The sequence below is a fragment of the Nicotiana tabacum genome, chromosome 14 (genome assembly GCF_000715075.1).
Source record: "Nicotiana tabacum cultivar K326 chromosome 14, ASM71507v2, whole genome shotgun sequence".
NCBI lineage: Eukaryota > Viridiplantae > Streptophyta > Magnoliopsida > Solanales > Solanaceae > Nicotiana > Nicotiana tabacum.
In genome coordinates, this window is record NC_134093.1 from 90,346,390 (window position 1) to 90,369,952 (window position 23,563).

The 23,563-nt window shown below is 36.7% G+C and overlaps 1 long non-coding RNA gene across 2 annotated transcripts; it reads left to right on the forward strand.

Moving 5' to 3' along the window:
* Positions 1 to 17,798: 17,798 nt before the first annotated feature.
* Positions 17,799 to 19,976, forward strand: LOC107826662 (uncharacterized). 2 transcript variants are annotated; one of them, XR_012698895.1, is made up of 3 exons: positions 17,811 to 18,407; positions 19,274 to 19,470; positions 19,595 to 19,976. It is a non-coding gene; the product is annotated as an uncharacterized LOC107826662 (long non-coding RNA). The 2 variants fall into 2 exon arrangements; XR_012698894.1 differs by having other exon boundaries at positions 17,799 to 18,407; positions 19,274 to 19,976.
* Positions 19,977 to 23,563: the final 3,587 nt, after the last annotated feature.

Sequence of the window (23,563 nt, forward strand, 5' to 3'; positions counted from 1 at the left end):
TCAACAACGAGATGGTGAGACTCTTCGACAAGCTTGGGAAAGATACAAGAAACTACTCAGAGACTATCTACATCATTCTCAGACTGATGAGGTGTTGGGACATACTTTTATGGATAGGTTGGACGAGACCTCCAAATAAAATCTAGACTCAGCTTGTGGAGGAAGTTACATGCAAAATCCGTACAGTGAGATTCAGTCTTTGCTAAACAATTTCATTGCAAACGATCATAACTGGCAAGGTGAGGGTGAACCTAGAAGGATGATGAAACAAAAGGCATCAGGTACACTCGAACTGGATGAGGTGTCAGCCATGCAAGAAGTAATTTCTAAACTAACCAACCAAGTGGCTAAGATGGCAATGCGTCAAGGGCATCAGATGCAGCAGGTTCAGAGGATGGCCATATGTTTTGAAATTGATGGAGATGGTCATAAGAGTGACCAATGTATGGTGAATCCCGAATCTATTTATTATGCGGGCCAGGAAGGTAGAGGTCCAATGAACAGAATACACAATATGGGAATACCTATAATTTCAACTGGAAGAATCACCCGAATTTCTCATTGGGTGGAAACTAGTGTCACGTCCCGAACCTGGGCCTGGACGTAACACGGCACTAGATGCCTGACTACTATGACCAAGCAAACCAACTGGCTGGCTGAATCAACATTGAATATCATAACATACTGAAAGCGGAAGATAAACTAACACATGTTGATACACTGAAAGTTTGAATGATATAAATTAATGTGCGGGAACACTAACATAAGTCTGAAGTATATTTGTAGCTAATATTGCTTAACATAAAAAGTCTGTGACTCTGTCTAACTGTTACTCTAGTCTATGAAGCCTCTAATGAAGTATTGAAAACACAAACACTGACTGTCTGAAAATACTGAAGACTGTAAGGTAATGATAATGCCCCGAAAGATAACTGATAATTGAAATGATAACTGATAACTGAACTGAATAAAGGAAGTAAGGATATGAATACTCCCTCTTTTGAATGATGAACAACCTGTTTATCTGAATAAACTACGGCCTCGGGCCCAATATATATGTGCACAAGCTACGACGTCAGGCCCAAGTATACGTATACATAACTACGACCTCAGGCCCAAAAATTCATAAAGCATCAACTACGACCTCAGGCCCAAACATGCATAAAGCATAAACTACGACCTCATGCCCAAATATGCATAAAGCATATAAACTACGGCCTCAGGTCCAAATACAGGTGTTCAATATTCAAGGATTTAAATTCAGGAACTGAGAATCATATTGCAATATGTGATGCTGAAATACTGAATCATATTGAGTTACATGATACGGGAATACTGAATAGGACTAGATTGAGACATGTATTGTTGAACTGATTATGAAAATTGAAACTTCAAATGTTTATGACATGCTGAGTAATCTAGATTGAGACTCATGGGAATCAAACTCAATTCTATATTGATTACGCACTGAGCTCACAATGTTCCAAATGAAAGTCATGAATGAGTTATGGAGCTAGATAATAGAAGTTCTGCAACTATTCAAGGAACTAGGCTTAACTATACTTCTGAGGCAATTAGTAATGTTGTACAAGAAATGTAGTATAGGGAGAATTATTAACATTCCCAAACATAGAGAGTTAGCCTCACAAACCTTAACTTCCTGCTCTTGAGCGTAATACAATATTCGCCAACCCTTTCAACTTTAATATATGTCAATACAAGTCAAAGAGATTCCATATTAGTAATAATACTCATGTTTTGGTCACTTAGGTATTTTATCAAACACTTGGTGGGCATAAAGCTTCATAGCCCTCAATAATGGTATTTCTACACCCAACAAGCCATTCTCTTGCTCCTGGATAAATTCTAACATCTCAACTTTCTTATAATCAATATCGTTCTTCTTCACCCATAAGATAACCAATAATCAAAAGTCAATAACCCAAACATATAATTGTTCATATTTTTCTATCAAACCCATCAACTCATATCTCATGAACATAGAGTCTATAATCATTAATCAAATGGTATAATCAATTAGAGGGTGAAGACATTACCTTTTTGAAGTTCAATCCTCTTGAATTCAAGTTCTAGGGTTTCTTCTCTCAACAATGATGCCCCAATCGAATATCTAATAATTTGAATGGTTTACCCATGTGAATAAGGTATTGGAGACTTGAAATCAACTTAGAATCACTATTAGAACTTACCTTGGATGGTAAAGGGACCTTTGAGGAGTTAGGTTCTTGAGAGCTTCCCTGTCTAGAGAAAGTTTTTGTGTTTTGGGGTGTGGGAGATGAAGTAGGGCTTTAAAAATGACACCTCGGGTGCGCTCCCGCACACTTGAAGGCCCAACCGCGCACCTGGACGCGCATCAGGGCAGTAGCACTCAGAAATTCGCTCAAAAATGTGTTCGGGCTCCACAATATATTATTGGAAATATATTTCAAAGGGCTACAACTTTCTTGTATTACATTCCCAAATTCCAAACTGATATTTACGAAATCCTTTTAGAATATAGACCTTCCATAAACTTAGTTGATTTTATCGAATCTTATACATCTCACTCTCCGTCTTGATTCCAAAACAACTCTTTTAACCCATACTCATTCTGATAGGACTTCATATGTCCAAGATGCCATCTTAATATTCATTTAACATGTCCACAGCTAGTCCGAATTTATGGGATCATTCGTCCTCGAATGATTGTCCTGACAGTAACTTCGGCTAACTCTGGACCTTAAAATGGTTCTTGTGGAAACATGAACTTTCATGAACACTTGCATACTAAACTGAATAAATACATGATTACTGAACTGCTAAGATATTGAACTGATTGACTACTACATTGACTGGATATTGAAGGATGTGGAGATTATAATAAAAGGTTAGTTACCTTCAACATTTCTCCAAAACACATGGCAACTATAATAGCATAGCACAAGCCTCACAGGGCATCATAACACGCATAACATGAAACATATACGCGAATAATGGTCTGCCATGGATACGTGAATACTGAACTAACATGGATATATGAATACTGAACTGGCACGAATATTTGCATACTAAATTGACATGAATATCTGAGCACTAAACTTATATCAATATTTGAGTACTAAGCTGACATGAATATCTGAGTACTGAACTGGCATGAGTATCTGATTACCGAACTGACATGAGTATCTAAGTACTAAACTAGCACGAGTATCTAAGTACTAGAAACTTGAATGTTATAACATGATACGTGAAATACTGGCTGTATAGCCGCAAATTCTGGTGGCAACTCTAACTCATAAGCTAATTGACCGATCCTTCGCAAGATTATATATGGCCCAATATAGTAGGGACTAAGATTCCCCTTCTTCCCAAATCTCATAACGTCTTTCGTAGGCGAAACTTTCAGAAACACCCAATCATCAACTTGAAACTCTAGGTATCTATGCCGCATATCCGAATAGTAATTTTGGAGTCTTTTGAGCCGTCTTCAAATGCTTTTGAATCAACTTAACTTTCTCCATAGTCGGATAGACCAAATTTGGTCCCAACAACTCTGCTTCACCAACTTTGAACCAACCAATTATCGATCTACACCTTCGCCCATACAGAGTCTCGCATGGTGCCATCTTGATACTATAATGGTAGGTGTTATTATTAGCAAACTCAATGAGAGGTATGTGATCATCCCAATTACCTTTAAAGTCAAGGATATATCCTCAAGTGTTTGAATAGTGCGCTCTGCCTGGCAATCTTTCTGAGGATGAAAAACTATGCCGAGGTTTACTCTTATGCCTAATATTTTCTGAAGGGACTTCTAAAGGTTCAATGTAAACTGAGCAGCACAATCCGAAATGGTGGACAATGGAGTTCCATGCAATCAGATGATTTCCTAAATGCATAACTTGGCATAATCTTCTGCTCTGTGGTCTTTACTGACAAGAAGTGCGCTGACTTGGTAAGTCGATCTACAATCACCCAATCAAATCATGCTTTCAAAATAAGTGAGATAATCCTGTTATAAATTCCATATTTACCATCTCCACTCAAGAATATGTGCATTCTATGGTAGAACACTAGGTTTCCTGCTGCTCGACTTTCACTTGCTGATAATTCAGACACTTGGCCACAAAGTATGTGACGTTCTTTTTCATGTCGTTCCACTAATAAATCTCCTTAAGACCATGATACATCTTTGTGGGACCTGAGTAAATAGAATACCTAAAATTCTGGGCTTCAGATATAATACGCTCTTTGAGCCCATCTATGTCTGGAACGTATAGTCTTTCTTGGCACCTCAAAGTACCATCATCGCCCCCTTGTTCAAAAACCATCATGTTATGCATGTGAATCCCCTCTTTCAGCTGCGACCAATAGATATCATCAATCTATTTCTCTTTCACTTTGGCTACTAAGGAGGAATAAGTCCTGTTCTAGACAACAACTCCACCATCTTTGGAATCCGAAAGTCGAACCCCTAGCTTGGCTAAGTGGTGAACTTATTTCACCATAGTTCTCTTGTCTGCCTCAATCATGAGCTATACTTCCCATACTTGATTATCTTTTTAAGGTACTTCCTGAAAACACTTATAGTATTATTGCGAGCTAAGTCTTTGACTTGTACTTCCGAAGATTAGAGTCTCGTGCAATGACACTACCCTCGTGATACATAACTAGGCATGATTTTATATTTTTTTTATATCTCATGCTAACTATGCGAGTTTCAAATCTCTATTTGGACTTACTGACGGTTTTCACATCTCCCCCTTAGACCAAAGGTTAAGGTCTTATACTTGCGGATCCTTCTCTTTTGTTGGGATCCGAACAATTTTTCTTATCTTCTCCAATTCCTTGCACTTTATCAATGACGACTCATTTTCCGACGTACTTCTAAGCAATCTTTCTTACTAGGAAAAACTAAATTACTTACATAAACGGAAATCTAATGTAGGTCTGGGTAGGGTAGTATGTACGCAGACCTTACCCCTACCCTGAGGTAGAGAGACTGTTTCCGATAGAACCTCGGCTCCCTCCCTCCAAGAACTCCCCACCTTGCTCTTGGGGTGACTCGAACTCACAACCTCTTGGTTGGAAGTGGAGGGTGCTCACCACTAGAGCAACCCAAATCTAAATTACTTTCATAAATGGAAAGCTAATGTATTCACAATTATCATACACAATCTTAATGATTTAAATCTGCTCACATTGTCAATCTTAGGAAGACCCCTTTTTGATAACTCTTAAAGGCTATTCTTTTGTAATTTGCTCTCTCACTGCCTAGCTGATTATTTTTCTTCCACTAGCACTGTACTTCGGGTTTAACTTAAACTCTTTGTGTTATAACATGCGTTCGATGTTTCAAACTGTTACCCACTCACTAGTGTTAAGCTGGCTAAGCAAATCAAATCCTACCTTTACTAGCTCTGCTGAAATTGTTAATTCATTATATCTAGTCAGAACTTACTTACTATTCTTTCACTAACCACCTGCTAGCATCATGTTTTCTTGTTCTGATTTGAATAACTAAAGTGAAGCATAAGGTTATTTCTAACTTCCCTCACCATCCTACCCTGTTCTCCGGTCGCATACTTTTTTTTTTTTGAACTATGTACATAGATCACACTTAGGGAAAGTTCATCTGTCTTAAATGAAATTAGAATATCTAACCCCAAACTTTCTATACACTTCAAAATTATATAAGACTATAAACATCTTGGGTAAACACTTAGTCACATAACCTAAGGGGGAATTGTCTTATCTTTTATCTCACAATAATAGTGGCTTCTTACAATAATTCACTAACGTGGTACTTTCTAATTCTGATTTGAATAAATCTAAACAACTTAAAATCATTCCATAAAATTCAATATCGCCTGCTTTTGGTTCTCATTTCGTACATCATATTATTCTAATCATATACATGAGTCGTGCGAAAAACACATCTTTGATAATAACAAATGTTTAAGACTCCTAGGTATTTTCCCTTAGTCTCTTTTCTGTTCAAAACTATTGTGATCAATTCTATGCCAGCTGCAATTAAATTCTTAACCTGTTACACCATGGGGTCTGACATCTGAACTATCATCATTCAACCTATGGCTCCATTTCTAAGAATTAAAAATAAAATTGTTTCATGAGGTAAAACACATATGGATACACTACCATACACAAACTTGTCCTATAGAGTATACCATTATCTGATAAATCACTTCATACACCGTCCAGTGAGTCTTGGGTCTTATCCGGACCTAAAATATGCGAAGCTTTCGCTATAATCACCCTTACTTACATTTTATTTTAGCACCCATAGGCATCATTGTATACTCACAAGTCACCTTTATTTGGATACATTGAAAATTGGAGATCTGGTAACTAAATTACTGAATATTATCGTACTGAATAACCATAAACCTACCAATTGAAAGAATGGATAATTGGTAACTGAGGTAAACTGATAACCATAAAACATGATAACTACTTTTGTACCTTCTGATAAGATTATCCTCTAATCTATACTACTATCTATTGCATCACACTTTCAACATCATCTCAAGTCTCATTTGTTACCAACCTGTACTCCATAATTATACCCCAATAGGCAATCATAATTTCTAGAACCTTGGGTTTTTCTTGCCCGTCACTTGGGCATTCGATACGTCAGGAATTCGATAGGAAGAGAAGCTTACCTATTGCTCTAAACCTCTTGACACAATCTATAGTATAAGGAAATGAGACAGTCCTGAATGTCTTGGTAGTTAACCATTTATATGCATGGCCGGCACATACATATAAAGGAAACTCTACTGGACATGACTTCAAAGACTCCCTAGGACTTTTGAACCTAGTGCTTTGATACCAAGCTTTGTCACGCCCCGAACCTGGGCCTGGACGTAACACGGCACTCGGTGCCTGACTACTGTGATCGAGTGAACCAACTGACTGGCTGAATCAACATATGATATCATAACATACAGAAAGTGAAAGATAAACTAACAAATATTGATACACTGAAAATCTAAACAATATAAATTAATGTGCGGGAACACTAACATAAGTCTGAAGTATATTTGTAGCCAACATTTCTTAATATGAAAAGCCTGTGAATCTATCTAACTGTTATTCTAGTCTATGAAACCTCTAATAAAGTTCTGAAAACACTAATTGTCTGAAAATACTGAAGACTGTAAGGTAATGATAATGCCTCGAAAGAACTGGGGCTCACCAAATAGCTGGTACGAAAATCTTAGCGCTCTGAATCGTCAACCTGTAAATCATTACCTGCATCGTGAGATGCAGACCCCGGAAAAAAGGGACGTCAGTACATTTGAATTGCACTGGTATGTAAAGCAACTGAAAGAAAGAAATATAAATGCCAAAACTGATACTGAGCTGCTAACTAAGAATTGATAATTGATAACTGAAATGATAATTTCAATACTAGGCAAGCCGAAAATCTCAATAAACAACATATCCTTTATATTTGAAAACATAATGATTAAATTCAGCGGAGGAAATCTCACAAGTACAAATATAAATACTCCCAAAACTCGGTGTCACTGAGTACATGACCATTTAATATGAATACAAGTTTGAAAAATATGGTCTATAATAGTCTGAGACCAAATACAGTAAACAAGGAGATAGGAAAGGAGAGGCAAGGTCTACGAAACACGATAGCTACCTCTGAATCTCCGAAAAATCAATTGTGCGAAAGAATCAACACCTGCTATGTCCGGGAACACCTGGATCTGCACACGAAGTGCAGGGTGTAGTATGAGTACAACCAACTCAGTGAGTAACAATAATAAATAAAGAACTGAAGATGGTGACGAGCTACAAGTTATAGTTCATTTTCAGTAATTCCAGTAAAGAATAGACATGCTTTCAAATCCGGCAGTTTAAGTCAAATCAATCTTATACAGTTCAAGTTCATGTAATCCAGATATAAAATTTTTCAGAGATTTCACCCCGAACCTCATCTATACTCGAGAACGGGGCCTTGATGGTCCAGCAAGCAAGCTTAATCAGCCCTCCTCGATATGGTCGGGGACAGTAGAGGCGCATAAGGTGTTTGAGGGTAAAGAGACATCCCTCGATTTTGCTTACGAAGAATCAAAGGAGATCTTACAGCCCAAGCGCTATAATCAGCACGGACAACTCACGTGTTGCACGGACAACTCACGTGCTATAGTATAATATATGGATCCGCTCGGATAACTCACGTGCTGCCTGGACAACTCACGTGCTATAATATCGATATCTGCATTCCGCACGGACAACTCACGTGCTGCACGAACAACTCACGTGCTATAATATTAATATCTGGATCCACACGGACAACTCACGTGCTATAATATAATATCTCACAATCAGGCCCTTGGTCTCACTCAGTCATAAATCTCTCAAGTCTCTCGGGCTCTCAATAATCACGAAATCTGCCCAAACAACAATGATATGATGTATCAATAATAATAATAGAGACTGAGATAAGATGTGCGGGTAAAAACTGAGACTGAGTAAAAATAGCATTTAGCTGGCAATTTAACATGTAACGCGGCCTATGTGGGACCTAACAATACCAACACATAGCCTAAACATGGTTTCTAACATGATTTATAGTCAAATTTCTACAACACAAAAAGAGCATATAGCTAACAACAAGTTATTCAACTTTACAGTTTTCACGGGACGCACCAAGTCACAATCCCCTCGGTGTACGCCCACACGCTCGTCACCTTGCATGTGCGTCACCTCCAAAATACTCACATAATACAATAATTTGGGGTATCATACCCTCAGGACCAGATTTAAAACTGTTACTTACCTCAAACCGTGGAATTCTTATTCCGCTAAACCTTTGCCTTGTGAATTGGCCTCCAAACGCCTCGAATCTAGCCACAAATAATTTGATTCAGTCAATAAAATTTTTTGGAATTAATTCCATAAGAAAATGCTAATTTTCCATAAAAATCTGAAATTTAGCTCAAAAATCGCCAGTGGGGCCCATGTCTCAGAACTCGACAAAAGTTACAAAATCCGAAAGCCTATTCAACCACGAGTCTAACCATACCAATTTTACCAAAATCCGACCTCAACTCAACTCTCAAATCTTCAATTTAAACCAAGAGGGTTTTCTAAATTTTTCAACTTAATTCACCCATTAAATGATAAAAATAACTATGGATTCAGGTAATTTAACCAATATAGAGTTAAGAACACTTACCCCATTATTTTCTATGAAACTCTCCCAAATATCGCCTCAATCCGAGCTCCAAATCGGTAAAAAATAGAAAATGGGATCTGCCCAGTCATTTACTCTACGTGATCGCGGACAAACACACGCGATCACGAAGTACAATTTTCCACTGCCCAGAAAAGAATCTATGCGATCGCGGTTGCCTTCACGTGATCGCGATGCATAGGATTCCACCTCTACATGATCGCAACCTTCTTCACACGATCGCATAGAGCAAACGCGTGGCCCAGCTTCCTCTCAAGTTCCCCTATGCGAATGCGGCACCTCCCATGCGTTCGCGTAAAACAGACTAGCCCATCCTACGTGATCGCGGTTGACCTCACGCGACAGCGAAGAACAAAAATCAACACTGCCTCAACAAGCCTATGCGATTGCATAGAACAAATCTCACCTCTGCCCAAACAAGCCTATGCGATCGCGGACCTTCTCACGCGATCGCATAGAAGGAAACCAGTGACAGAAAACCAACATTTTCAGCATTTTACCAAGTCCAAATTTCGATCTGTTAAGCATCCGAAACTCACCCGAGGCCCCCGGGACCTCAACTAAATATACCAACAAGTCCTAAAACCTCATACGAACTTAATTGAAACCTCAAATTACATCCAACAATGCTAAAACCACAAATTGCACATGGATTCAAGCCTAATAAACTTTAAAATTTCCAAATTCTATAAATGATGCTGAAACCTATCAAATCACGTCCGATTGGCCTCAAATTTTACACACAAGTCATAAATGACATAACAGACCTATAAAAATTTTCAGAATCGTATTTCGACCCCGATATCAAAAAGTCAACTCCCCGGTCAAACTTTTCAAAAATCAACTTTCGCTATTTCAAGCCTAATTCCTCTACCGACCTCCAAATAATTTTTCACACACGGTCCTAAGTCCAAAATCACCATACGGAGCTATTGGAATCATCAAAATTCAAATCCGAGGTCGTTTATATATAAGTCCGTATCCGGTCCACTATTCTAACTTAAATCTTCAATTATGAGACTAAGTATCTCGTTTCACTTCGAATTCCTTCCGGACCCAAACCAACTAACTCGGTAAGTCATAAAACAATTTTAAAGCATAAATCAAGCAGTAAATGGAGGAACGGGATTATAATACTCAAAATAATCGGTCGGGTCGTTACATTCTCCCCCTCTTAAACAAACGTTGGTCCTCGAACGAGTTTAGAATCATACCTGGAGTGTCAAATAGGTGTGAATATTTGCTCTGCATCTCCTGCTCAATCTCCCAAGTAGCTTCTCTGACTGGCTGGCCTCTCCATTGTACCTTCACTGATACTATGTTCTTTGACCTCAGCTTTCGAACCTGCCGGTCTAAAATGGCCACTGGCTCCACATCATAAGTCAAATTATAAGCCACTGGCTCCACTTCATAAGCCACTGGCTCCACATCATAAGCCACTGTATTGTATTAAAATCCATAATATGAGACGGATCCCTGACATACTTTTGGAGTATGGATACATGGAACACTGGATGAACACCTGATAGACCAGGTGGCAAAGCAAGTTCATAAGCCACCTCTCCAATCTTCTTAAGTATCTCAAAAGGCCCAATATACCGAGGGCTCAACTTGACCTTCTTCCCGAACCTCAACACACCCTTCATGGGTGAAATCTTGAGCAGAACCTTCTCCCCAGCCATGTAAGCAACATCACGGACCTTCCTATCGGCATAACTCTTCTATCTAGAATGCGCCATGCGAAGTCATTCTTGAATCACTTTGACCTTCTTCAAAGCATTCAGAACCAAGTCAGTACCCAATAGCCTAGCCTCACCCGGCTCCAACCAACCCACCAGAGACCAGCACCATCTCCCATACAAAGCCTCATACGGAGCCATCTGAATGCTCGATTGGTAGCTGTTATTGTAAGTAAACTCCGCGAGTGGCAGAAACTGATCCTAAGAACCACCAAAATCAATGACAGAAGCGCGTAGCATATCTTCCAATATTTGAATAGTGCGCTCTGACTGTCCGTCCGTATGAGGGTGAAATGTTGTACTCAACTGAACTTGTGTGCCCAATTCTCGCTGCACTGCTCTCCAAAACCGTGATGTAAGATGCTTACTAAGAGTTGTTCCTAAACCTTCCAATCACTATTCCACCTTACCACGCACATACTAGGGGGTGATTCCACGTCACGCTATTCTATATAGGCCTGACAACACAACATAATTGAAAATTATTAATTTAACCTTAGCCCAAAAACCTTGGAGCCAAATTTCTAACATCCAGAATTCTTTTCAAGACCCGAATCTCACATCCACACACTATATAAGTCTGAACAAGCTGTATCAAGCTATAATCATAATCCCAGATATAATAACATAACATACCACACAACTCGCATACTCGCAGCACCATTCCCGATCACAGTAACTACTCAAAACCAACCAAGTACTAGTATAAAACTCCGCATTCAACAGAACCTCATTACAAAACCTTCGTACACCGCCGATAATGAAAGAAACATACATGAACTCACAACCATTCACCAGATTAATAGGTCATGGAGCTTCCTTCATTCAATAAGTATCATAGTCAGTTATTTGAGCCGGATTCTAAATTATTCTCCCAAATACGCCATAATCAAATATGATAGTACACATTTTAGGTCCAATGACCTTATATTATCAAACACAACTATTCCACAGACATGCTTCACCAATATAACTCAAGCCACAAACTGCTCAATCCATGCACCCAAAAAAATAAGAAATGTCTCAAAGAAGTAAACCGTTTCACAAGCTCAACAAGCACCACTACAACCGCAATGCTATGAGCTCATCATACATAGTAAACCCAAGACACACAAATCTAATAACGGTGACCAACTCTCCCAGAGCTCATATTAACATCACCTGTATGGCATGGTCACAAGCCTCCAGTCCAAGCATATCATACAGGAGCAATCCAACAGGTGCACATTTATATAAAAAAGGTCAGACTTGTCATAAGGGGGACACACAGAAGGAGGGTATTGACTACACTAAGACTTTTTCTCCTATGGTCAAATTCACTACCATAAATGTATTCTTTCTCTTGTTGAAAATAGGGGTTGGACTGTGCATCAATTTGATGTTAACAATGCTTTTCTACATGGTGATCTCCATGAAGAAGTTTATATGAAAGCCTCTCCTAGTCTATCAGTATCAGGCCCTTCCTCTTCTGCTTCATCCTCTCCCTTAGTTTGCAAGCTCAAGAAGTCCTTTTATGGCCTCAAACAAGCTTCCAGGCAATAGTTTTCTAAGTTGTCTGAAGCCTTATCTTCTAAGGGCTACATTTCAAGCAAAAATGATTACGCTCTATTTACCGAGTTTGTTGGTTCTTCCCTCAATGTTCTAGCAGTCAATGTTGATGACATCTTATTAGCTAGGTATGATGTCTCAGAATTAGATAGCTTGAAGGATTTTTTTGGATGTTCAATTTATAATCAAGGATTTGGGTTAAGTACATTATTTTCTGGGTCTAAAGGTTTTTTCTCATCCTGAGGGGTTTCTAATATGCCAACAGAAGTTCACCTCTGATTTGCTGGCTACGTTCAACTGCCACCATTTTACACCTATAGTTACTCCTATGGATCCTTCAGTGAAGTTGTGCAGTGATATGGGTGCCCCTTTGTCTGATCCCATCACATACAGTAGGCTGGTAGGCAAGCTAAATTTTCTTCAGCACACCAGATATTATATTGCTTTTTGTGTTCAATATCTCAGTCAAATACTTCAGGCCTATATTTTATAAAAACTCTAATGTTCAATCACAATGTTGTAGTTATAGTTAGTGCACTAGCCAAGCTAATGATGTTAGAAAAATGAGCTAATTACATTACCTAAAATGTTTTGTTTATATTTTAATGATTTAAGTTTTAATAATAATTCATAACTGAGAGTCCCATTATAAGTGTGATATGAATATTGGGTCATGTATGTTATGTTGCGTTCTTGGTGGATTTAGTGAGGCGACAGATGGATAGTATCTCTCTATCCTTAATTAGAGGTTTCGAATTTGAACTTCGAAAATGGAGAAAGTCCTAGTAAGGAACGTTTCCCTCTTTATGAGATATTGGTTATTAATTAGGCCAAGAATCAATATCCGATGGTATACAAAAAATTAAAAAGAGGAACACTATTTCCTTTAGTGCGCGTCAAAACACACCTTAAACCTTTGAAAATAGTAAGAGATAAATTATGGAAAAAAGGACAAGGTTCTCACGTGATGGCGGTCCCTCCTAAACTTGTCCCAAAAACTCAAATTCACACTTTAACTTTACGGATGTCTTTCCCTCTTTATGAGAGATTGTTTATTAATTGGGCCAAGAATCAATATCCGATGGTATACAAAAAATTAAAAAGAGGAACACTATTTCCTTTAGTGCGCGTCAAAACACACCTTAAATCTTTAAAAATAGTAAGAGATAAATTATGGGAAAAAGGACAAGGTTCTCACGTGATGGTGGTCCCTCCTAAACTTGTCCCAAAAACTCAAATTCACACTTTAACTTTACGTTCAACTGCCACCATTTTACCCCTATAGTTACTCCTATGGATCTTTCAGTGAAGTTGTGCAGTGATATGGGCGCCCCTTTGTCTGATCCCATCACATACAGTAGGCTGGTAGGCAAGCTAAATTTTTTTCAGCACACCAGATATTATATTACTTTTTGTGTTCAATATCTCAGTCAAATACTTCAGGCCTATATTTTATGAAAACTATAATGTTCAATCACAATGTTGTAGTTATAGTTAGTGCACTAGCCAAGCTAATGATGTTGGAAAAATGAGCTAATTACATTACCTAAAATATTTTATTTATATTTTAATAATTTAAGTTTTAATAATAATTCATAACTGAGAGTCCCATTATAAGTGTGATATGAATATTGGGTCATGCATGTTATGTTGCGTTTCTGGTGGATTTAGTGAGGCGACAGATGGATAGTACCTCTCTATCCTTAATTAGAGGTTTCGAATTTGAACTTCGAAAATGGAGAAAGTCCTAGTAAGGAACGTTTCCCTCTTTATGAGATATTGGTTATTAATTAGGCCAAGAATCAATATCCGATGGTATACAAAAAATTAAAAAGAGGAATTAGTGCGCGTCAAAACACACCTTAAACCTTTGAAAATAGTAAGAGATAAATTATGGGAAAAAGGACAAGGTTCTCATGTGATGGCGGTCACTCCTAAACTTGTCCCAAAAAACTCAAATTCACACTTTAACTTTACGGATGTCTTTCCCTCTTTATGAGAGATTGTTTATTAATTGGGCCAAGAATCAATATCCGATGGTATACAAAAAATTAAAAAGAGGAACACTATTTCCTTTAGTGCGCGTCAAAACACACCTTAAACCTTTGAAAATAGTAAGAGATAAATTATGGGAAAAAGGACAAGGTTCTCACGTGATGGTGGTCCCTCCTAAACTTGTCCCAAAAACTCAAATTCACACTTTAACTTTACGTTCAACTGCCACCATTTTACCCCTATAGTTACTCCTATGGATCTTTCAGTGAAGTTGTGCAGTGATATGGGTGCCCCTTTGTCTGATCCCATCATATACAGTAGGCTGGTAGGCAAGCTAAATTTTTTTTCAGCACACCAGATATTATATTGCTTTTTGTGTTCAATATCTCAGTCAAATACTTCAGGCCTATATTTTATGAAAACTCTAATGTTCAATCACAATGTTGTAGTTATAGTTAGTGCACTAGCCAAGCTAATGATGTTGGAAAAATGAGCTAATTACATTACCTAAAATATTTTATTTATATTTTAATGATTTAAGTTTTAATAATAATTCATAACTGAGAGTCCCATTATAAGTGTGATATGAATATTGGGTCATGCATGTTATGTTGCGTTCTTGGTGGATTTAGTGAGGCGACAGATGGATAGTATCTCTCTATCCTTAATTAGAGGTTTCGAATTTGAACTTCGAAAATGGAGAAAGTCCTAGTAAGGAACGTTTCCCTCTTTATGAGATATTGATTATTAATTAGGCCAAGAATCAATATCCGATGGTATACAAAAAATTAAAAAGAGGAACACTATTTCCTTTAGTGCGCGTCAAAACACACCTTAAACCTTTGAAAATAGTAAGAGATAAATTATGGGAAAAAGGACAAGGTTCTCACGTGATGGCGGTCACTCCTAAACTTGTCCCAAAAACTCAAATTCACACTTTAACTTTACGGATGTCTTTTCCTCTTTATGAGAGATTGTTTATTAATTGGGCCAAGAATCAATATCCGATGGTATACAAAAAATTAAAAAGAGGAACACTATTTCCTTTAGTGCGCGTCAAAACACACCTTAAACCTTTGAAAATAGTAAGAGATAAATTATGGGGAAAAGGACAAGGTTCTCACGTGATGGTGGTCCCTCCTAAACTTGTCCCAAAAACTCAAATTCACACTTTAACTTTACGTTCAACTGCCACCATTTTACCCCTATAGTTACTCCTATGGATCTTTCAGTGAAGTTGTGCAGTGATATGGGTGCCCCTTTGTCTGATCCCATCATATACAGTAGGCTGGTAGGCAAGCTAAATTTTTTTCAGCACACCAGATATTATATTGCTTTTTGTGTTCAATATCTCAGTCAAATACTTCAGGCCTATATTTTATGAAAACTCTAATGTTCAATCACAATGTTGTAGTTATAGTTAGTGCACTAGCCAAGCTAATGATGTTGGAAAAATGAGCTAATTACATTACCTAAAATATTTTATTTATATTTTAATAATTTAAGTTTTAATAATAATTCATAACTGAGAGTCCCATTATAAGTGTGATATGAATATTGGGTCATGCATGTTATGTTGCGTTCTTGGTGGATTTAGTGAGGCGACAGATGGATAGTATCTCTCTATCCTTAATTAGAGGTTTCGAATTTGAACTTCGAAAATGGAGAAAGTCCTAGTAAGGAACGTTTCCCTCTTTATGAGATATTGATTATTAATTAGGCCAAGAATCAATATCCGATGGTATACAAAAAATTAAAAAGAGGAACACTATTTCCTTTAGTGCGCGTCAAAACACACCTTAAACCTTTGAAAATAGTAAGAGATAAATTATGGGAAAAAGGACAAGGTTCTCACGTGATGGCGGTCACTCCTAAACTTGTCCCAAAAACTCAAATTCACACTTTAACTTTACGGATGTCTTTCCCTCTTTATGAGAGATTGTTTATTAATTGGGCCAAGAATCAATATCCGATGGTATACAAAAAATTAAAAAGAGGAACACTATTTCCTTTAGTGCGCGTCAAAACACACCTTAAACCTTTGAAAATAGTAAGAGATAAATTATGGGGAAAAGGACAAGGTTCTCACGTGATGGTGGTCCCTCCTAAACTTGTCCCAAAAACTCAAATCCACACTTTAACTTTACGGATGTCTTTTAACCCCCCCTCCCCCCTCCCCCCCAATTCTTGTTCATCTGAAACTAATGCCTCCCTGTTAGACCCAAACCCAGTCATAAGTGGAGCAGTGTGGTACACTCGCTCCACATCATCGTCCACGTCAGAAAATAATTAATCACAAATTAAATTTCACTGGCCTATTCTAATTTCTTCTCACCCCACCCTACCAGAAAATTCATCGGCCAGAGAGATCTAAAAGGCCCTGACTCTTCCTCCTCACCAAAATAATCCACCATTTTCACTCTTCTTTATACAAATCATCACATATTTACTAAACCATCAACCCCGTCACACCATTGTCGCCAACACCTCTCCACCATCATCCCACTCCATCTTCACCAAAATCATCATTAACATTTTTCTATATCTATGAGATAAATTCCACCATTGTATTTCACAATAGTAGTGATTTCTTCCTCTCATCAAGATGACAAGTGCAAGTCACAAATCGACATGAATGGGCCAAGAAATTAAGCTCGAAGAGAAGAAATATAAGTAATACCAATTTGAAGTTGGCTTTTTGTTTTGAGTCTAGCTATGTTTTCTTGAACTAAAACGAACACCATTCTTTCAATGGAGACCGGTTGATCTTCAATTTTTCATCAAAATAAACTCTTATCATCAAGCATTAGAGCCACACAAACTATATGTGTCTCATTTTACCTATTTTGAAACAATTTACCTTTATGCAATGATTTATAGCCACACAAACTATATGTGCCTCATTTTACACCACAAGTTCAAAAGTCAAATGGGTTCACATAAATTGAAATAGAGGGAGTATAAAAAAACTCACCTAATTATTTGTTTGAGAGATAACTATGTATTAACAAAAAGATTAAGAATAATTAGTTGTATAATTTCTAATGAAAAGATGGCACGTGTACGATTTTACTCCTTTTTAATTTTCTTTCACTTTTCACGTGCCTCTGCTGCCACATCATTACTCAAGGGGTTAAAAAATACATTTCGAATAAGAATCGGGGGTAAAATCATACACGTAAAGTTAAAATTTGAAACTGAGTTTTTCGGACATGTGTAAGGTTTAACTTATGTATTTTCCCTGAAAAATAGTAAGCCATAAATTATGGGAAAAAGGACGAGGCTCTAACGTGATGGTAGTCCCTCCTCTGCTTTCTTCTTTGGTAAATCACAGTCTCTCTCTCTTGTCCTCCTGTAGAAGAATATTAGGTCCAAGATTTAGACATGTTACTGGGTCCATTATTGAGTCCCCTTGAAGATATTGAGTAGAGCTTCCATTGTCTTTATCACAGAAAAAATAAGAATAATATGGTTTTAATAAATTCAAAAGAATAAGACATGCAGCTCCAAAATAAAATGTCCATTCTTGATAGCCTCTACTGTGAGGAAAATAAACTTGAGTGGGAAGATTCAGAAGGAAAAGAAATTAAAAGGCCTTTCCCTTTATCAGAAGCTGACTTGTTTTGGGAAGATGATGAGCTTGAAACTCTTTTATCAAATATCAAAAGAAAAAGAGTTTTATGGTTTTGGTGGTATATTCTCAGAAGGGTTATTTAGTGGAATTGAGAATTGAGGCATTGGAATGGATGTTGAGGGTCATTGCCTACTATGATTTCACTGCTATGACTGCTTTGTTGGCTGTGAACTATTTTGATAGATTCATAGTACCAATGTGCAGCTTTGACTTACTGCTGCAGACCAATGTGCCCCTCCTTTTAGACCTCCAAGTATGTTGCTTTGACTCATCAAATAAATGCCTTCATAATCTAGGTTAACGGGTTAAGAATGATTTTGATCCTATTATATGTATATATTTTACTTTTTTTTGTTTTCGTAAACATATTTCAAGGCTATATTAGTTGGAGAATCTTGTTGATGTTGTAACTAGCAAATTTCATAATTGATTTGTGGAAATTATACATTCAAACATTATTTGTGTACCTTCTCTAAATAATACGGTTGTGTACTTTCATAAGAAGGTGTTATTTGATATGTTTTGACTTTTCACTAAAATATGTGTTTGTTGAAAGGCAACTCTTCGTAAAGGTTAGATTTGCATGAATGGGTGTCTTTGTTGGACTATAAATAGGACGACTCAAGGACCAACTGAATTTTCAATGTGAAAATTAAAAAAGCGTTTGCAGTAAATTATTTTCAGATTTACAAAGTGAATTCTCAAACTTAAATTAGAGTTATAGGGAATTCTTTGCAAAATTCACAAGGCACTGTTGTATTTTGGTTCAATAACCGATAGCAAACCTTGTTGAATTATACGATCAAGGTGAAAATTCTTTTTGATATTCGGTGGCGGCGATAAGACTCGAACTCTTTGTCTGCGTTGATACCATGTTGAAGTGTGTAAGCATCTTATATAAAAGCTAAAAGCTTAAGCTGTTAGAGAGAACACACTTTTATTTACTTAATTGTGTCTTCAATAGTAGGGCCTCAAAGCCTTACCAATCTTTATGCTTCTCTAATTCTTTTTATCTTTTTTTTCTTTTCTAATTTAAAAATCTTCCTCAAGAATTATACATTTTTCACAGCTTTGTCTGAATAAATGTGCTGATACTGTTGGTTCTGTTTTGTACTTTAGGTAGCAGAAGTTTTTATTTGAAGCAAAGATTATTCAAAAAATGAAACTTTTGGTGCTCTCCACACTTGAGTGGAAAGTGAATCCAGTTACACCACTGTCATTCATAGACTATATCATGAGGAGATTTGGATTCAGTACAAACCTACATGTGGAGTTTCTGAGGAGGTGTGAACGCCTCATTCTTGGCATTATCACTGGTGAGAAATCTACCTGCTTAAGATTTTATTAGACCGTCGTTTCGGACATATAGGAAGTGAACATTGTTCAAGACTTTGATTAGCATTTGTTAATTATAATACCTCCATGAATTAATGAATGCAGATTCTAGGCTTGTGTATTATCCTCCATCTGTTATTGCTACTACAGTAATGCTTTTTGTGATCATTGAGGTTAAGCCTTAATGCAATGGAATACAAGAATCAGCTTATGGGTGTTCTTAAAGTCACAAAGGTCTGAACTTATGTTAATCCATATTACTCATTCTGTAATTCCTTTTTATTTATATTTTTGGTCTTTACATTCCCTCTTTAGCTTAGGGTCTATCAGAAAACAATCTCCGCTCTTCCAGGGTAGCTGCATACATCTTACCCTCTACAGACTCTACTTGTGAGAATTTACTGAATTTGTTGTTATTGGTGGTGGTTTTGACATACCCATTACAAAGATCAATTAATAGCATTAATTATAAGGGTTATTTAACTAATATCTTTTATCTCCGCTTGAACTTTTTCTGAAGATTTGCAAGACTATGCAGAACATTTTATAGAACATTCTATTTAAGTGAGGGTAGATTTGAGAAAAAACAACTAATGCCTTCTTAGTTTGCTAAAGTGACAATTATTTTAGACCAAATTTGTTTGTCTAAAGCTGCAAATAAAAATGCCTGAAGGAAGTAGTATCTATATCCTGATAATTATTTTTCTTATGAATCTAAGCTATATGTACAAACAATGAAAAGATTCTTACACTATTGATGCAATTTAACTTGTGATAGCATATTGGTAACATTTTCCTCGGGTTATTAATGATTTAATATAGAGAACTACATGTAATTGCCGCATATACAATCTGATTATGTAAATATTTTTTATTCCGTCTATGCATAGATTAAGCTCTTATCTGGTTAGTGTGTAACATAAGTTCTTGATCTTAAAACAGGACAGCCTTAATGAATGCCATAATCTAATCTTAGAGCTAATGAATGTTCCTGGATACGAGCTAATTTGCCAAAGCCACAAGCGAAAATGTCAATCTTTACTGAGTATTTCGAGTGGCGTTATATAACGACCTAAATTTTCCTCCGTAGGATATCGTGACGGCACCTAGTCTCTAAGATTAGGTAAGTCTAACACTTACTGAATTAAAGACAGAATTTAACCAGAACAACTACGTACGAAGCATGAAACTTAAATTTCTATAGTAAAACCAATGATCTTAAGTGCAATATAATACCCCAGAACCGGTAGTACAAGTTATAAGCTCTACTGAGTTTGTTAGAAAATCCCTAAATATAACTGTTCGGAATAGAATTAAACAGTACAAGTACAATATCAGAAGGTGACTCCGAGGCCTACGAACGCGACGACAGATTTACCTGGAGTCTCCACAACAATGCTCGACTAGCTAGCTAATAATCAACAATATCCGAGGCACCTGAATCTGCACAAAAATATACAGAAGTGTAGTATGAGTACACTATAGCGGTACCAGTAAGTATCAAGATTAACCTCGGTGGAGTAGTAACGAGGAATAGTCAAGACACCCACTGGACTAAACAACTTGAACAAGTATAAATGTGGAACTAACAAGGAACAATATCAATATAAAGCTAGGCATGATGACAATAATAATACAATACTTGTAATAAGGACTAAAAACAACAGTTAGCAACGAGACACAACAGGTAATAACACTATAGAGTAAGTTGTACACAGTTCAAATTCGGTGAAACCAAATAAAGGAAAAACAAGTGACAACTCAATAGAAACAACCGCTTTCATACCATGTTTATCCAAGAATTTTCACGAGGTACCAAACCTCAAAATCACAAATCACGGGTCTCAATTCATGAACCCTAATCACTTGGCATCTTGTGCCCACATTACAATTCATAACAGCACGGACGACTCACCGTGCCAAGGGAGTGACAATATTTAATATCTGCACGGACCACTCACGTGCCAATAAATATATTGATTCATGACTGCACGGACAACTCACATGCCAACAGGATAACTCTCACACATAAGGCAAGTACAGGGGAGTACATGTAAATGGTCAAAATATCAGGATTCATCTTCTTAGACCGATATGGTGATTTATTTACGTGTATGCTTGTACAAGTGTTCTACCACATTTCAAGTCAACAAGTAAGAATAGAGACAATGAATGGCACATAAGAAACGATCACCACAAAATGTACAGTGTAATAAAGACAGTAATGAAATTGAAACAACGAATAGTACAACAAGATTAGCTACACAGAACTAAGCAAATAGTGCAACACGGAGAGAGATAATTAATAGTATGCTAAGGAAAACAACAATCGAAGACAAGTGCCAAAAGAATGAGGAAATATCAATAAGAGCCATTACCGAGGTACCGCCTCGTAGTCTCAAATCACAAAATGAATCACGATCTTTCCTTATATCACCGAAGGAGCCTTTACATTTAGTTTTGAAAATCACTTTTTGCAAATTAGCACCCCATGTTTTAGCCACCTTATCACACCAAATGACTTCTAGTAGTTCCTCTACTAGCCACGCGTATCAAGCCCACCTTATATCACCGCTAGGGGTGTTCATGATCCGGTTTGGATCGGTTATTCCCTAAAAAGAACTCAAACCTAGTGAGTTGATTTTTCAAATATTGGAACCAAACCAAACCAATTAAGTCAGATTTTTATCGATTCGGTTTTTATTGGTTTTTCGGTTTTTTCGGTTATTTATCGGTTTTTTCTTAAATATGAGATATACACTGCCAAATACATATTTCTGTGACTACATTTTCAACATAACACTATCAAACCAATTGCTCTTTGAGAAATCTATCATTTACCAAGATATATTGATGATAATTGAACCAAATAGTGATGAATAATTTTAGAACTCAATTAAAAATAAATTATTTTTAACATGAAATAAATACTTGTACTTAGCAAAATAAAACTACTAATCAAACTAGAATGTAAAGGCAAAGAACTAGATTATTATAATAGTAAAAAACTAGACTAAAAGTGCAAACTACTAAACTGTAACATAATTTTTTAGAAACTTTGTATAAAAATATACATATATATAGGTATAATGATAAATTTTAAATAGCTACTTCTATATTCAGTTTGGTTCGGTTTTTTCGGTTATTTTTTTATTAAAACCAAAATCAAACCAAATATGGTCAGTTTTTAAAATTCAAAACAAAAACCAAACCAAACCGAAAAAGTATCGGTTTTTTAGTCGGTTTGGTTGGGTTTTTCGGATTTTTATGAACACCCATACTCACCGCATGTATTTCAACACCCATACCTTATACCACCGCATGCGTATCAATAGTAACAACAGTACGGCAGAAACCTCGTGCAAACACCCGAACAATCCTCCCAACAATAACACATGTGCCAAAACATAACAACTCAATAAAATGATTTTCACAATATGTGCTCATATGCCACAATATTTTCTCAATCACGCATAGCTCTCGGCCCAACAACACTGAATACAACAGCAACAACAATAACAATAACACGAGGATCCAGAAAGTAAATCAACTCGGGAACTTCAAAACACAAAGAAACAGTAGAACGAGCTCACAAAGAAAGACACAACAGGTAATAATGGTCTCAACAAGAATAGCTCAACAAGGGAGAGATAATGTGTAACAATGATTCCACAAAAGTGCAATTCGACGATAAGAGAGATAACATGAATCAATGACACCAAATAAGAATATATCAACAATAAACGGGATAACAAAACTTCAATTAAGGCTAAGCAATTTCGAAAGAAATAATAATAACTTCAATTAAGGTTAAGCAATTACTGAAAAAATAATAATAACTTCAATTAAGGTTAAGCAACTACGGAAAAGACAACAAGGCAATAAAGAGGCAACAGCTTCAATTAAGGCACATAAGAGTTTAATTGGAAACAAGGGTAAAACATGAGTCAATCAATTCCAAATAAGACATATAACGGTAAATTTAGTAAATGGGGGATTTAACATGCTAAAACAACTTCACATCTAATGAACATAAGAACCTAAGAGCCCTAAACAGTCAAATTTTTATAAATA